Genomic DNA, 16,575 nt, shown 5'->3' with positions numbered 1-16,575 from the left:
CCACACACTGTTGCTGGTGGGGAAAAGAAGGCAGGGGAAGCAGTAGAGTTGGCTGCTCGCAGCGCAGCCACAGAGCCAGTCTTTCCATTGTTACCACTAAGATTGAAATAATTTTGTATTTTCTGTCCCTTCCTTGATGTAGGTCCCCAAGCACAGTTGTTGTTCTTTCATCCTTTATCACCCCTGGCCCTATTTTGCTAGAAAATCCAACGTTGAAAATGGTTTCAGATACAATATGTTAGCCATCCTGCCTATCCTCCTGCCTATCCCATTATTTGTTTCACGCCAATATACCTGCACACATTATTTGAGTGCAAGGAAAATAAATGAGACAATGCTGACAAACGAAAGGCTTCGAAGCTCTCTGCCTTTTACCGTCTGTTAGCTGGCAGTATAAGGTAGAAAAACGCATGCACAAGTCATGTCAATGATTTACATTGAGTTTGGAGTTTGAAGGGTGGGAGAAAGGCACAGGGCGAGGCTGTCTTTCCCCTGGCCTCCTTAAGCATTTTGTTCCAGACCATCGCAAATTTGGAAGTACTAGTTCAGAAATCTATTTTTTCATGCAGAAAAGACATGAAGATGACAAAATGATTGATCAAATTAATAATTTTTATTACAGTTATTTTATAATTCATTTTAACATCACTGATATATCCCTTAAATCAGCAGTTGTTTTACACATACTTAAATAACACATCAAATCTGGTTGAATTCAGCTCCACAAACACTATACTAACAAACCTTTTTAGCATCTAATGTATAGTACCTCTTGTTCTCCTGCTTTCTGTTCTCCAAACCACGTCACTAAAGTAAATTCCGACTGAGCCGAAATATGGAGCGTTTATCGTCAATGCAGCCTCTGCGAACATTGCAGCGCTGAACTTGAGCAATACAGATTGAATCGAGAACCTTAGAAAGACGGAGAGGGAAAGAGAGAGAAGAGCAAACATTTTCAGAAAAATAGAGGGAGGAGGAAATCTAAATAAGAAAGAGAGAGAGACAGAGAGAGAGGGGAATACAGTGGCTTGCGAAAGTATGTTTCCTATTTTGTTGCCTTACAACCTGGAATTAAATTGATTGTTGGGGGGTTTGTATAATTTAAATTACACAACATGCCTACCACTTTGAAGATGCAACATATTTTTATTGTGAAACAAACAAGAAATTAGACAAAAAAATGAGAACTTGAGCGTGCATAACATTTCCCTCCCCCAAAGTCAATACATTGAAGATACACCTTTTGTAGCAATTACAGCTGCAAGTATCTTGGGGTATGTCTCTATAAGCTTGGCACATCTAGCCACTGGGATTTTTGCCCATTCTTCAAGGCAAAACTGCTCCAGCTCCTTCAAGTTGGATGGGTTCTGCTGGTGTACAGCAATCTTTAAGTCATACCACATATTCTCAATTGGATTGAGGTCTGGGCTTTGACTAGGCCATTCCAAGACATTTAAATGTTTTCCATTAAACCACCCAACTGTTGCTTTAGCAGTATGCTTAGGGTCATTGTCCTGCTGGAAAGTGAACCTCTGTCCTAGTCTGCAATCTCTGGAAGACTGAAACAGGTTTCCCTCAAGAATTTCCCTGTATTTAGTGCCATCCATCATTCCTTCAATTCTAACCAGTTTCCAAGTCCCTGCTGATGGCCAAATTCCTTGATCTGACCAGAGTACCTTCTTCCATATGTTTAGGGAGTCTCCCACATACCTTTTGGCGAACACCAAACATGTTTGCTTATTTTTTTCTGGCCACTCTTCCATAAAATCCAGCTCTGTGGAGTGTACGGCTTAAAGTGGTCCTTATGGAATGTGAGTTTTGGTGGGCGGCCCTTTCTTGGCAGGTTTGTTGTAGTGCCATATTCTTTCCATTTTTTAATAATGGATTTAATGGTGCTTGTGGGATGTTGAAAGTTTTGAATAATTTTTTATAACCCAACTCAGATCTGTACTTCTCCACAACTTTGTCTCTGACCTGTTTGGAGAGCTCCTTGGTCTTCATAGTGCCACTTGCTTGGTGGTACCCCTTGCTTAGTGGTGTTGCAGACTCTGGGGCCTTTCAGAACAGGTGTATATATACTGAGATCATGTGACAGATAAATTGACACTTGCACACAGGTGGAATTTATTTAACTAATTATGTGACTTCTGAAGGTAATTAGTTGCACCGTATGTTATTTAGTGGCTTCATTTCAAAGGGGGTGAATACATATGCTTGCACCACCTTTCTGTTTTTCATTTTTTTGAATTATTTGAAACATGTTATTTTTTCATTTCACTTCACTAATTTGGACTATTTTGTGCATGTCCATGTTAATGTAATTTCATAATTCCAATATGTTTTCATTAATTTAATTCTCTTAGTCTATTCTATGAGAATTTGTAAGATTCTTATTTGCATAAAATAGACAGAGACCAGTCTAATCAAAATTAGATAATAGTATTTATTCTCGGAGTGCGCTGCCATGTAACCACGAACAACAGTTTATATACAAAATATGATGTCATAGGTTATAAATTGTCCTTTCTCCCAACAGTTCAAAAGTTTATTCCCACCCCTTCTCTCTCTCACCCCAGACACACAATTAAATTGAGATTAAACTTCTGAAGTCTTCATCCATCACCATTCAGCAGACAGTCCCAGCTAATGGAAAACCTAAGAAAACACACACTGCCTTATCGAAACATCCCAGAGCTAAAGTTGAGTCGGTTCAACCATAGGTTAACGATCCTTTTTGCTTACTTAAAAACCCACAACTCCAGTCCTCAACCTGGCTGGAATGGTATTTATTTGATTTAATTACCCCCTGTTTCATGCTCCACAATCCCTTCCTTATGAATTAATATTATTAATCAGATATAATAAAACAGAGTAGAGATTAATTAGTTATAGTTCTATTTAAAATGTAGATATTGTTTAGTCATTATTCATAAAATTCCTAACAGTCCATTACATGAAATCCAAATAAAACATCTATTTAAATTACAGGTTGTTATGCAACAAAATAGGAAAAACACCAAAGGGCTGAATACTTTTGCAATTCACTGTATATACAGAAATTAGAGAAGAAGAGAGGGGAGAACAATTTATATAGAAAAGGAGAGTGGAGTACACCTGAGAGTGGGTCAGGGCCCGGAGAGAGATGAATGAGCCTTTCTGTCTGTCTAGGTAGGCTGATTGGGAGAGTGAGAGTCTATTTGCTTGGAGTGCTGGATCTGACGTTAGTAATGTACCCTGTAGCGGCCCCACAGACATAACACATGGGGATGGAGGCAGGGGACTAATAATGGACACTATGCATCTATTCCAAACGTGTTTTGTTTGTGTAACATTATAGAAAAATACATACTATTTACAGTTTTTAGAGGTAATGAGGAAAAAGGTTCATATGCTTCATTATTGACATCATGTCATATACTGTCGCTATTGAAATCCATTGTGCATTACACCTGAATCTACTCTGGAAGATTTGACAGGTTTAAGAATATGGCAAATATCAGCCTAGTGTTAATATGCCATGTGCTTTGACAAAACGTATTTATTCTTTAAACTTTATGCCGCACTCAATACCTTAACATACTCTGCTCAAATAACGAAACACAATTTCAAACACCTGCTGACAGACAAGCTATGACTAGTTGCATCCCGATACCATCTCTGGCACTCTCTTTGGGAATTGCTTTTATTGTGATGGGACCAGTGTCTTTTAGAAATATATTGCTCCAGTTTTATGAGTAAAGAAGTCTGAGGAAAAAAGTTTGTTACTATGGCAATAAATTCTATAGCGTTTTTTTTGTTCTTTTTTTATTTTGTTATCCCTTCTTCTCCTATACCTATAATTATAGGTATCAGTTGTACAAACCGAGTGTTTATGCCCTTCACCTGAGGGGGTACCACGTCAGGAGCTTTGAGACCTGGCCCTGATGTTAGCATGAAAGACCAGCCTCTATAGAGTGGAACCAATGAGCTCTATTTAGTGTTGACCTCACGCAAAATATTTCACAGGCCTATAAACGGACACACGAGAGAACCTGTTTTATGGTAGCAGCAACCAGAGAAGTTACATCAAATGAGGAGATACTGTTCAGTGCTGGTGGAATTCAAATTCCCATGAACATGTACACACTCGTAGGTCTATGCATGCACACTATGGTACACACAGCCACAGACGTGTGTACGTATGCACACACACACACAGACAGAGACACACACACAAAAAAACACAGTGTACATTTAATGACAGACTGCCTATCTGAGTTGCCCAAACATTTATTGTTTTTTAAATATAATTTTACATGAAACACAAATAAACACAGAAACCTGAAAACATTACAAAGTGGGGAAACTAACCAGAATCCTGAAAACAAATTGCAAAGTGGCGACACTAACATTTTACAGATAATAATTTACACCAAATAATTTACACCAAAAGCTGGCCTGGCATGGACAAATCAGATTGATACAGAAAAGAATGCAGTATAACGCTATCAAAAGTTAATGGCAGTCAGTTGTTCAGACTTGATGGTTGCAGTTTACAACACAGACACAAACTCTTTCTGTCTGAAAAAGACTTCAAGGATTCAACCAAGTAAGAACTGAACCATGTACAAAAGTATCTTATTTATCCACATCTGTTAGCTGTCAGTCAAACTGCACGAAAGGGAAACATTTGTTTAGGCATTAACTGAGTAAGTGTTAAGGTCTAGGTTAAGTTTAGGCATTAGGGTTAAGCTTAGGCATTAATTCTGAATGGTTAAGGTTTGGGAAAGGGTTAAAACACAAAAGAAATGCCTAACGCTGGGATTGAACCTGTGATTTCTTGGAGATATAGCGCATAGTTTTAGCTTATCCTCCTCCCCAATGCCCTAGCTTGTTGCGATCCGACCAAATTAGCAGGCACTCGCGTTGCCCCTAGTCGACGGTTGGAAATTGCAATGAAGATATACTGAACAAAATTATAAACACAACATGCAAGAATTTCAATGATTCAACTGAGTTACAGTTCATATAAGGAAATCAGTCAATTGAAATACATGCATAAGGCCCTAATCTATGGATTTCACATGACTTGGCAGGGGCACAGCCATGGGTGGGCCTGGAAGGGCATAGGCCCTCCCACTGGAGAGCCAGGCACACCCACTGGGGAGCCAGGCCCAGCCAATCAGAATTCGTTTTTCCTTACAAAAGAGCTTAATTACAGACAGAAATACTCCTGTCTGGGTGGCTGGTCTTAGACCATCCTACAGGTGAAGAAGCCAGATATGGAGGTCCGGGACTGGCGTGGTTACACGTGGTCTGCAGTTGTGAGGCAGGTTGGAAGTACTGCCAAATTCATTAAAACGACCTTGGTGGCTTATGGTAGATAAATGAACATTCAATTCTCTGGCAACAGCTCTGGGGGACATTCTGGCAGTCAACATGCCAATTGCATGCTCCCTCAAAACTTGAGATGTCTGTGGCATTGTGTTGTGTGACAAAATTGTACATTTTAGAGTGGTATTTTATTGTCCTCAGTACAAGTTGTACCTGTGTAATGATCATGCTGTTTAACCTGTCTACGATACTGGTTCCCAATTGGGGATCAACCCTCCATCTAGCCAGCAAGTCAGATTTCTAAAATGTTTTACGGCGAAAACATAGCACATATATATGTAAAACCACCACCAGACACAGCTCATTTGAATAGCCAAAACATGCAATCAACAAACGCAGGATTAAAAAATAAATCGCTCACTAACCTTTTGAAAATCTTCATCAGATGACAGTAATATGACATGTTACACAGTACATATTTTTTTTTTCAATAATATGCCATTTATATCCATAAATGTCCATTTACAGTGAGTTCACGTTCAGAAATTACTCAAAAATGCCCGCAGGAAATCTATGTAGCGCGGCAAGATAACGTAAATAGACATCATAAACTTTGACTAAATATACATGTTCTACATATAGTTAGAAAGATACACTGCTTCTTTATGCAACCGCTGTGTTAGATTTATTTTTAACGTTACAGAAATCGCACACTATTCCATATGCTGAGACAGCGCTCAGTTCCAAGCTACATTTCCACGTAATGTTGGAGTCAACAGAAACACAGATTTAAGCATAAATATTCCCTTACCTTCGATGGTCTTCGTTCAGAATGTTCTGGAAGGCTTCATACTTACCCAATACATCGTTTGGTTTCAAGTCTTGCGTCTTTGTATTAGCTACTGCTAATAACATCAGCTGAAATGCACCCAAAACGTCCTCTGGTCCGGAAAAGTTGCGCATCAAAACTTCAAAATTACATATTATATGTCGACTAAACAGGTCAAACTAAGTGCAGAAGCAAGCTTTATGATGTTTTAGACACGCAAAACAAACTTCAATTCAATCGGCCATCGTCTGCCCTTCTCTTGAGTGCTGGAACAAAGGAATGGCTGGGACCAATTCGCGCCCATACGCACAGCCTATTCTCTCGTGGCACGCACTAATTTCACTCCCATAGGGTCAATTCTCGCGGGATTTGAACGATTCAAAGCTCTACTGAAAGAGGACATCTAGCGGAAGAGATAGAAAGTGTCCCCAGAATCATAACTGGTTGGGAAGGGTGGGGGCCATGACGTCAAAGTTGCTCCAACTTTCATGGCCACAAAAACTAGTTTGGAAGAATGCCTGCCCTGTGAGTTCTGCTATACTTACAGACATAATTCCAACGGTTTTAGAATCTTTAGAGTGTTTTCTATTTGCATATATTAGCAATTTTTGACAGATTTTTTTTCCAGTTTACTAGGGGTACCCAATCTCTCCAAAGGGGGCGTATGTCTGCCATATCCTTAACAGGTTTTAATCAGCTTCTTGATATGCCACATCTGTCAGGTGGATGGATTATCTTGGCAAAGGAGAAATGTTCACCAGCAGGGATGTAAACACATTTTTGTGCAATATTTTAGAGAAATAAGCTTTTAGTGCATATGGAAAAAATCTGGGATATTTTATTTAATCTCATGAAACATGGGACCAACACTTTACATGCTGTGTTTGTTTTATCCCAGAACAATTTGGCTCGCTATAACATAACCTTACCATTCCAAAAATGGGTTGATGGTGTGTCATCCACTAGAACTTGGGCTCAAACATTCATCATGCGTTTCTCTACTCATCAGAGAGCAAGATGATGGATGATCCGCTCTTACTCCTATCTCAATAATTCAAAATCCCCCGAAATATGGGAAGATTGTGTGAAAATTGTTTTTGAAAAATGTGTCTCTATAACACACATTTGAAATAATGTAAACATGACTTCCCAAGATTAAGCACAGAAACGTTTATACAATAAACAGAACCATAGAAGGAATCATATAATGCACATGATATGTCAGCATCTTTCGAAAATATGCTCTTGGCTTACTATTATTTGGCAGAAATTATACATCAAATCACATTTAGATTCCCATTTATCCTGTATTAAATCAATTGCAGTTAATTAGATTTCAGATTATACTTTCAGAAGTGTGTTTAAGTGGGTGGGCGTCGTGTAAAGTGAGAGGCCATCCTATCGCCTCTAACCACAGAACATCAGCCATCGTTTTCCTTTAATTTCCAGACGATTCTGCATATTGAATCGTCACCGTTTGTCGTCTGCCAGGAAGTGATCAATTGCGCACGTCCGACATTTGTGTTGGTCTGTCTTGTCCCTTTGGTTTGCAAAGCAGCATGTCCTGGATGAAGAATATAGTTGTCACTTGATGTATAAATTGTCAGTCTGGTTTTGTGTGCAAGATTAGTTTTCAATCAGGTTTTGTATCTCCCATTCTCCCTCCATCCAAGACACACTGGCACTGCTTGTGCAAAACCAAGATACCTCTGAGTGAACTATCAGTAAAGCCACTATCATTTAATACTGTCTTAAATCAAGTTCTCATTTGGACTACATTGCATGCATTACTCTGTCAATGCGAATAACAAGAAGGAATAGAGCAAAGAAAAACAGCGATAGATCCTTAACTAAATAAAAAAGCATGCATCACCAGACTAAGAACAAATGATAGACAAAGACAACAAGGCAGTTTAATCATGTATTGTAAATTAATAAAGTCCCCTAGGTAATTTAGTTGGTGCCACGTGGTACCTTGAAACGTACAAGACAATTATTGGAAAACGAGGCGAGACCAAGATTGTTTGTCCATGGCGCCTGTATTTTTCTTATTTTAACACCTATTTAAAGAAGAGAGACATGGAGTTTATCCTGAATAAATGCTCTCACAGGAACAAGTGACATGTTCACCTCGTCTAGGTCCATTTCAATTTTACATTTCCATTAAGCGTGCCATGTTGACTTTAGAGTTTCTGGAATCAGCCACAGACATTTTAACACCAGGGTCTTATTCTCGGTCCCATTTCCGATTACCAGGAGCCATTTCTTCAACTACATTAGAGAATTGTGTTAGGTTCTTATCCTCCAAGATATAAAAACTCAATCATTAAAATGTTACTTGTAGTTATTGTTGGCTTTGCCCTCTTAGCTCCAACCATATCTAGCAATAAACAATTGTAATTTGGGGAAAAAAAATAAAGAAATAAATATGTTTTTTAAAGAAAGACAGATTTTTAGTCATAACGTTGTTGTGAATGGTTGTTCTTCTTTATGGTCCTCATACATACAACATTCGTGAAGCTGACACCACAAAGTGAGAGACACACCACACAATGATATGTTTGCTAATCATATTGTGTGTAGGGATGACGTTTAGATTAACACTAATTAAACAGAGTATTAAAATGGATATTGGCTTTTTGTAACCGGGACAGAGGATCATAACAATATGAACAGATTGTAGATAAACAAGGTCAAATTGAGGCCAGGGAGAGCAGCAAACGATGCTAAGTGTGGTGCATGCTACTCCACGCTGATCAACGAAGAGAGAGAGAGACAAGTGATGAATTCCCAGTAACACTTTGCTTAAAGCCTGCAGTTATAATGCATTGTAGGGCTCATAATACTTATAAAGCATTACACCAACAGGCTATAGGTAGAGTGTTACCGAATTCCCTCCCAGGCGTTTGTCATACCAAGATTAAGAGACACCTCGATTGAACAATGTCTTTTACAAGGCATGTGCGAGTTTATGCATGTGCCCATTGGAGTCAAATAATCCCCTAAAGACTCTGTGACATACTGTTATTGAACACGGACCATAAGCATATCACAGCAGTGTCTCTATTGCCGTTCATATATTCAACGCCTCTCTGCTGAGAGAGAAAAGGTCTAAGGGGGATAAGGTTAGGACATGGAAAGAGGCCTATTTTCATTTCCTAAGGGGAGGAAAAGTAAAGGTGAAACAGCGAGGGCATTGAAATTGTATAATTGTGTAATCCTGCAAAGGATTTAGCTCTGATCCTTTTTGTGTGTGTTGTGTGTGTCTGTATGTGTGTGTCTGTGCGTGTGTGTGTGCTTGCGTGGAAATAAATAAGCATGTAATGTGTGTGGCCTTCTGTGCATTTTGGATTTCATGGGGTTTCTGCACATTTTGGGTTTCATCGGTTCATTACTTCATTTGACTGTGTTATGATTATCCTAAGCAGTTCTTCTGAGACAGAGGGTGTCCTAAAATGGACACCGTAAAGCAGCATCATCTAAATGGTGTCAGTTCTTTGCTACACTGTGGATTGTTGGAAAGTATAGTGTATTACCACACACTAAAAGGAGGATTTAGTCCTTTCCATGGCACAGTCAATAATACAGAGATATATCAGTATACAGCTATTTGTAAACATTTTTAAGACGAGGAAGCAATGAGATAAGCATTGCAGGAGCTCTCCAAAACACAGCTGTTTATCTATAACCATAAAATGGAAGTTTTGAGCATGTCTAAAGCTGAGCACGATCAATTTGCCTCTGCTACGGTTGGTGGGTGAGTACACTGCAGAGAAACTCAAGCATGAAGGTTGACTTGGACTAAAACAGCTTTTCTGTACCATGTATAGCCAGAACACCGTTGAGCAAAGAGCAAGTCCACCTGCGGTATACAGACCAATCACATAATGCATGGATGGATCTGAAACATTGCAATTTGCCTCAATTTCCCTCAATAAAAAGCTTCAACAGCATTTCAGAGGAGGTGATAACTATCTGTGGGAAACAGCTTTACTGGATATTTCACACAAGATTTACACGTTTGTAATTGTAACATGTTCCATGTATTTGAATGGACTTGATAACCTCTTTCCAATACATTTGAAATGTATTTCGGGAAAAAAAAACTGCACTCCAAACAAGCGTTTTAGCTGTTTGTGAAAGCGAAGGCGGAATAGAATGCATGTAACATGGTACAATTCGGGGCCTCCTGAGTGCCGCAGCGGTCTAAGGCCCTGCATCGCAGGCTGTGTCACAACCAGCTGTGACCGGGAGTCCCATAGAGCGGCACACAATTGTCTCAGCGTCGTCCAGGTTAGGGGAGGGTTTGACCGAGGGCGCATTACTTGGCTCATCATGCTCTAATGATTTTTGTGGTGGGCTGTGCGCCTGCAGGCTGACCTCAGTGTTTCCTCCGACACATTGGTTCAGCTGGCTTCAGGGTTAAGCAGGTGGGTGTTAAGGAGGGCACTTTGGCGGGTCATGTTTTGGAGGATGTATGACTCGACCTTCGCCTCTCCCGAGCCCTTTGGGGAGTTGCAGCGATGAGGCAAGATTGTAATTGGGAGTAAAAGGGGGTAAAATACAAAAATATGTAATAATTTAATTTGTGTTAAAATTAAATGTGCTATTGTGTAATTATAGTATTTCCAACTAATTTTAAACATATACTGTACATTTCCAGTAGGGAGCTATAAGACACCAACCACCAAGCTACTGTATCAATAGTCTTTGGGTGACAGATCTTCTATGTTTGCCTGGTTACCCATCCACATCTCCGGCCAAATGCCACACCCACTAAAGTTTTGGAATTTTGCCTTCTTAAATGCGAACAAAGTCGAACCGTTCTGGAAACCGATGAGTTGGGCCTATACATAAAGTGCCTTGCGAAAGTATTCGGTCCTCTTGAACTTTGCGACCTATTGCCACATTTCAGGCTTCAAACATAAAGATATAAAACTGTATTTTTTGTGAAGAATCAACAACAAGTGGGACACAATCATGAAGTGGAACGACATTTATTGGATATTTAAAACTTTTTTAACAAATCAAAAACTGAAAAATTGGGCGTGCAAAATTATTCAGCCCCCTTACGTTAATACTTTGTAGCGCCACCTTTTGCTGCGATTACAGCTGTAAGTCGCTTGGGGTATGTCTCTATCAGTTTTGCACATCGAGAGACTGACATTTTTTCCCATTCCTCCTTGCAAAACAGCTCGAACTCAGTGAGGTTGGATGGAGAGCATTTGTGAACAGCAGTTTTCAGTTCTTTCCACAGATTCTCGATTGAATTCAGGTCTGGACTTTGACTTGGCCATTCTAACACCTGGATATGTTTATTTTTGAACCATTCCATTGTAGATTTTGCTTTATGTTTTGGATCATTGTCTTGTTGGAAGACAAATCTCCGTCCCAGTCTCAGGTCTTTTGCAGACTCCATCAGGTTTTCTTCCAGAATGGTCCTGTATTTGGCTCCATCCATCTTCCCATCAATTTTAACCATCTTCCCTGTCCCTGCTGAAGAAAAGCAGGCCCAAACCATGATGCTGCCACCACCATGTTTGACAGTGGGGATGGTGTGTTGCTGTGTTGCTGTATTGCTTTTACGCCAAACATAACGTTTTGCATTGTTGCCAAAAAGTTCAATTTTGGTTTCATCTGACCAGAGCACCTTCTTCCACATGTTTGGTGTGTCTCCCAGGTGGCTTGTGGCAAACTTTAAACAACACTTTTTATGGATATCTTTAAGAAATGGCTTTCTTCTTGCCACTCTTCCATAAAGGCCAGATTTGTGCAATATACGACTGATTGTTGTCCTATGGACAGAGTCTCCCACCTCAGCTGTAGATCTCTGCAGTTCATCCAGAGTGATCATGGGCCTCATGGCTGCATCTCTGATCAGTCTTCTCCTTGTATGAGCTGAAAGTTTAGAGGGACGGCCAGGTCTTGGTAGATTTGCAGTGGTCTGATACTCCTTCCATTTCAATATTATCGCTTGCACAGTGCTCCTTGGGATGTTTAAAGCTTGGGAAATCTTTTTGTATCCAAATCCGGCTTTAAACTTCTTCACAACAGTATCTCGGACCTGCCTGGTGTGTTCCTTGTTCTTCATGATGCTCTCTGCACTTTTAACGGACCTCTGAGACTATCACAGTGCAGGTGCATTTATACGGAGACTTGATTACACACAGGTGGATTGTATTTATCATCATTAGTCATTTAGGTCAACATTGGATCATTCAGAGATCCTCACTGAACTTCTGGAGAGAGTTTGCTGCACTGAAAGTAAAGGGGCTGAATAATTTTGCACGCCCAATTTTTCAGTTTTTGATTTGTTAAAACTTCTTATGGAGGTGATCCCTGCAGAGGGATAGCTCAGCGGAATTTTCAGAGCGCCACCTATAGTACTTTACTTAGTACTCGTTAAATCTCAAACTTTCATTAAAATACACATGCCAGGTACTGAATTAAAGCTTCACTCGTTGTGAATCTAGCCACCAAGTCAGATTTGTAAAATGCTTTTCGGCGAAAGCATGAGAAGCTATTATCTGATAGCATGCACCCCCCAAAATACCAGCACGACACGTAAACAACAGACTTTGCGGTAGCCGGCGCTACCCAAAACGCAGAAATAAAATATAAAACATTCATTACCTTGGACGAGCTTCTTTGTTGGCACTCCTATATGTCCCATAAACATCACAATTGGGTCTTTTTCCCGATTTAAATCCGTCATTGTATACCCAAAATGGCATTTGCTGAAGGCCAGTCTGATGCTGCAAAAAGTCAATTTACAAGACGCAACGTCACTTTTTAAAATTACAAAAGTCGCCTATAAACTTTTACAAATCACTTCAAACGACGTTTCTAAACCAACTTTAGGTATTAATAAACGTTAATTATGTATCAAATTGATCACGGGGCGATCTGTATTCGATAGCAGCAAGTCTGGAAAACATCGTCCATTTTTTCAGTTTCACAACATCCTGTGGTGCGTCAGAAGAAGGGAGGGGTCTATTTGTGTTGCAACTAGGGATAAATGATTCTGATATTGATAGCAATGGTGACATCGTGTGGAAGCTGTAGGCGTTTCGCATATATTTTCTCTCGTCTTAAACAATTGATTGAATGGCGGATGAATATTTTTGTTTTTGTTTTTGGTGAACAGTTTTACCAGGGATTTTTACTCCTAAACACGTTCTGTTATAGCCACAGACCCGATTTAACCAGTTTTAGAAACCACACATATCCACACATACTTATCATATGCATATACTATATTCCTGGCATGAGTAGCAGGACTTTGAAATGTTGCGCGATTTTTAACAAAAAGCTGCGAAAATTCGCATCATCCATAACAGGATTATTAATTAAAAAAGTTTGAAATATCCAATAAATGTCGTTCCACTTCATGATTGTGTCCCACTTGTTGTTGATTCTTCACAAAAAAATACAGTTTTATATCTTTATGTTTGAAGCCTGAAATGTGGCAAAAGGTCGCAAAGTTCAAGGGGGCCGAATACTTTCGCAAGGCACTGTATCTTCACGTCAGCACAAACGACTTCCAAAGTAGTAGGTTCAGACTGATGTACGGAGCGATTGATAGACCAGCAAAATTCAATTCAGGATGAGTAATCAGACAACTTCTACACTGAGTGTATAACACATTAGGAACACCTTCCTATTGAGTTGCACCCCCTTTTGCCCTCAGAACACCCTCAACTCTTTGGGGCATGGACACTACAAGGTGTTGAAAGCATTCCAAAGGGAGGCTGCCCCATGTTGACTCCAATGCTTCCCACAGTTGTGTCAAGTTGGCTGGATGTCCTTTGGGTGGTGGACGATTCTTGATACACACGGGAAACTGTTGAGCGTGAAAAACCCAACAGCTTTGCAGTTCTTCACACAAGGCACTTAAATATTTTGTCTTGCCCATTCACCCTCTGAATGGCACACATACACAATGTTTTGTACACTCAGTGTATGCGGCCGTATGCTCTCTTTTCCTCACTGTGTGATACAGTTGGCATTGATTGATAAAAACAATAAAAAATACAGAAACATTTACATTACATATACAGCACACACACATTTAAGCACTACATAAAATATCAACATTCCATTTTGTATTTGAAATACCTTATATGTTCAGGTAATCAGTCCTATAAATAAACCACACATACAGTGGGTATCATAAGTATTCACACCCCTTGGATTTTTTTTTCTGGCATTACTTGTAATTTTTTGTCGTTGATCTACACATAATACTCCATATTGTTAAAGTGAAAAGAGAATTCTACAAATGTGTACAAATGAACTGTGTGTACAACGGAAAACCTAAATAACTAAAATATATTTGTTGCATAAGTATTCACCACCTTTGTTTAGGCAAACCTAAATCAGTTCAGTAGTAAAATATATGGACTAACTGTGTGAAATAACAGGGGTTGGCATTATTTTTCCCTTACTCTGTCCCCCATACATACAACATCTGTAAGGCCCCTCAGTCAAGTATTGAATTTAGCACAAATTCAACTACAAAGACCAGGGAGCTTTTTGAAAGCCTCATAAAGAAGGGCAGTGATTGATAGATGGGTAACAATAACAAGTCTGACATTTAAGCTTAATCAAGTTCTCAAAGAGTGCAGTGTATAATGTCAGAACATCTGCGGTCTCAGCCGCTGCCTGTCACCAAGGGAGTACTCCAAGGCTCGATCTTAGGCCTCTTCTCAATTTACATCAACAACATAGGTCAGGCAGTAGGAAGCTCTTTCATCCATGTACTGTATATGCAGATGATACAGTCTTATACTCAGCTGGCCCTCCTCTGATTTTGTGTTAAACACTCTAAAACAAAGCTTTCTTAGTGTCCAACATGCTTTCTCTGCCCTTATCCTTGTTCTGAACGGCACACATACACAATGTTTTGTACACTCAGTGTATGCGGCCTTATCCTATATTTTCCCAGCAAAGGTCATATGGTTTGGTAAGAAGAAGAAGGCCCCTCTCCCGACAGGTGTGATTACTACCGCTGAGGGTTTAGAGCTTGAGGTAGTCACCTCATACAAGTACTTTGGAGCATGGCTAGACAGTACACTGCCCCTCTCTCAGTGCATATCAAAGCTGCAGGCTAAAGTTAAATCTAGACTCGCTCCTCTTCATCCCAACTGCCAAACTAACCCTGATTCAGATGACCATTTTACCATTGCCAGATTACGGAGATGTAATTTATAGATCGGCAGTTAAGGGTGCTCTCGAGCGGCTAGATGTTCTTTACCATTCGGCCATCAGAAATGCCACCAATGCTCCTTACACATCACTGCACTCTATACTCCTCTGTAAACTGGTTATATCTGTATAACCGTTGCAAGACCCACTGCTTGATGCTTATTTATAAAACCTTCTTAGGCCTCACTCCCCCTATCTGACATAGCCTCCGTCCCTGCAGTAGGCCTTTTGCCTTGTAAATTAGAATGTATTCTTAACTGACTTGCCTGGTTATGTAAAGGTTAAATACGTCAAATAAAAAAAGTTTACAATTATGCTGTTGATTATGTTTTAAACCACCCAGACACATCAAAGATACAGTTGCCCTAATGAAATGAGCTGCAGAACAGGAAGAAAACTGCTCAAGGATGTCACCATGATAAAACCATTGATGATTTTAAAACAGCTACAGATTTAAATGGCTGTGATGGGAGAAAACGGAGGATGGATCAAAAACATTGTAGTGACTCCACAATAACAACCTAAATGGCAGCGTGAAAAGAAGAATACAAACATACAGAATAAAACATGCATACATATGCAACGAGGCACTAAAGTAATACTGGAAAAAAAACATGGCACAGGAATACACTTTTTGACCTAAATGCAAAGCCTTATGTTAGGGGTAAATCCAATAAAACACATCATTGACTAACTGCCACCTTATTGTCAAGTATGTTGTTGGCTTCATCATGGTATAGGTATGATTGATATTGGCCAAGACAAAAATAAATGGGATGGAGCTGAGCACGGGCAAAATCCTAGAGGAAAACCTGCTTAAGTCTGCTTTATACCAGACACTGGGAGAGGAATTCACCTTTCCGTGGAACAATAACCTACAACACAAGGCCAAATCTACACTGGAGTTGCTTACCATGAAGACAGTGAATGTCCCTGAGTGGCCAAGTTACAGTTGACTTAAATCTGCTTGAAGATGTATGGCAAGACTTTAAATTGATGTCTAGTCATGATCCCCAAAGGTGTTTCTAACATGTATTGACTCAGGAGGGTGAATACTTATCAACTCAATATATATTTGTGTTTTATTTTTCATTAGACATTTTCTTCCACTTTGACATTAGAGTGCTTTGAGTAGATACATTTTAATCCCAGTATGTAACACAATAAAATGTGAAGAAATCAGGAGCGAACAAGCAGAGAAAATGCACAAGCATTCTGTCGGTTGC

This window comes from Oncorhynchus mykiss, chromosome 18, assembly GCF_013265735.2.
Source record: "Oncorhynchus mykiss isolate Arlee chromosome 18, USDA_OmykA_1.1, whole genome shotgun sequence".
In the NCBI taxonomy this organism is placed as follows: Eukaryota; Metazoa; Chordata; class Actinopteri; order Salmoniformes; family Salmonidae; genus Oncorhynchus; species Oncorhynchus mykiss.
The sequence above is the reverse complement of the archived record's forward strand: the minus strand, read 5'-3'. Positions refer to the sequence as shown.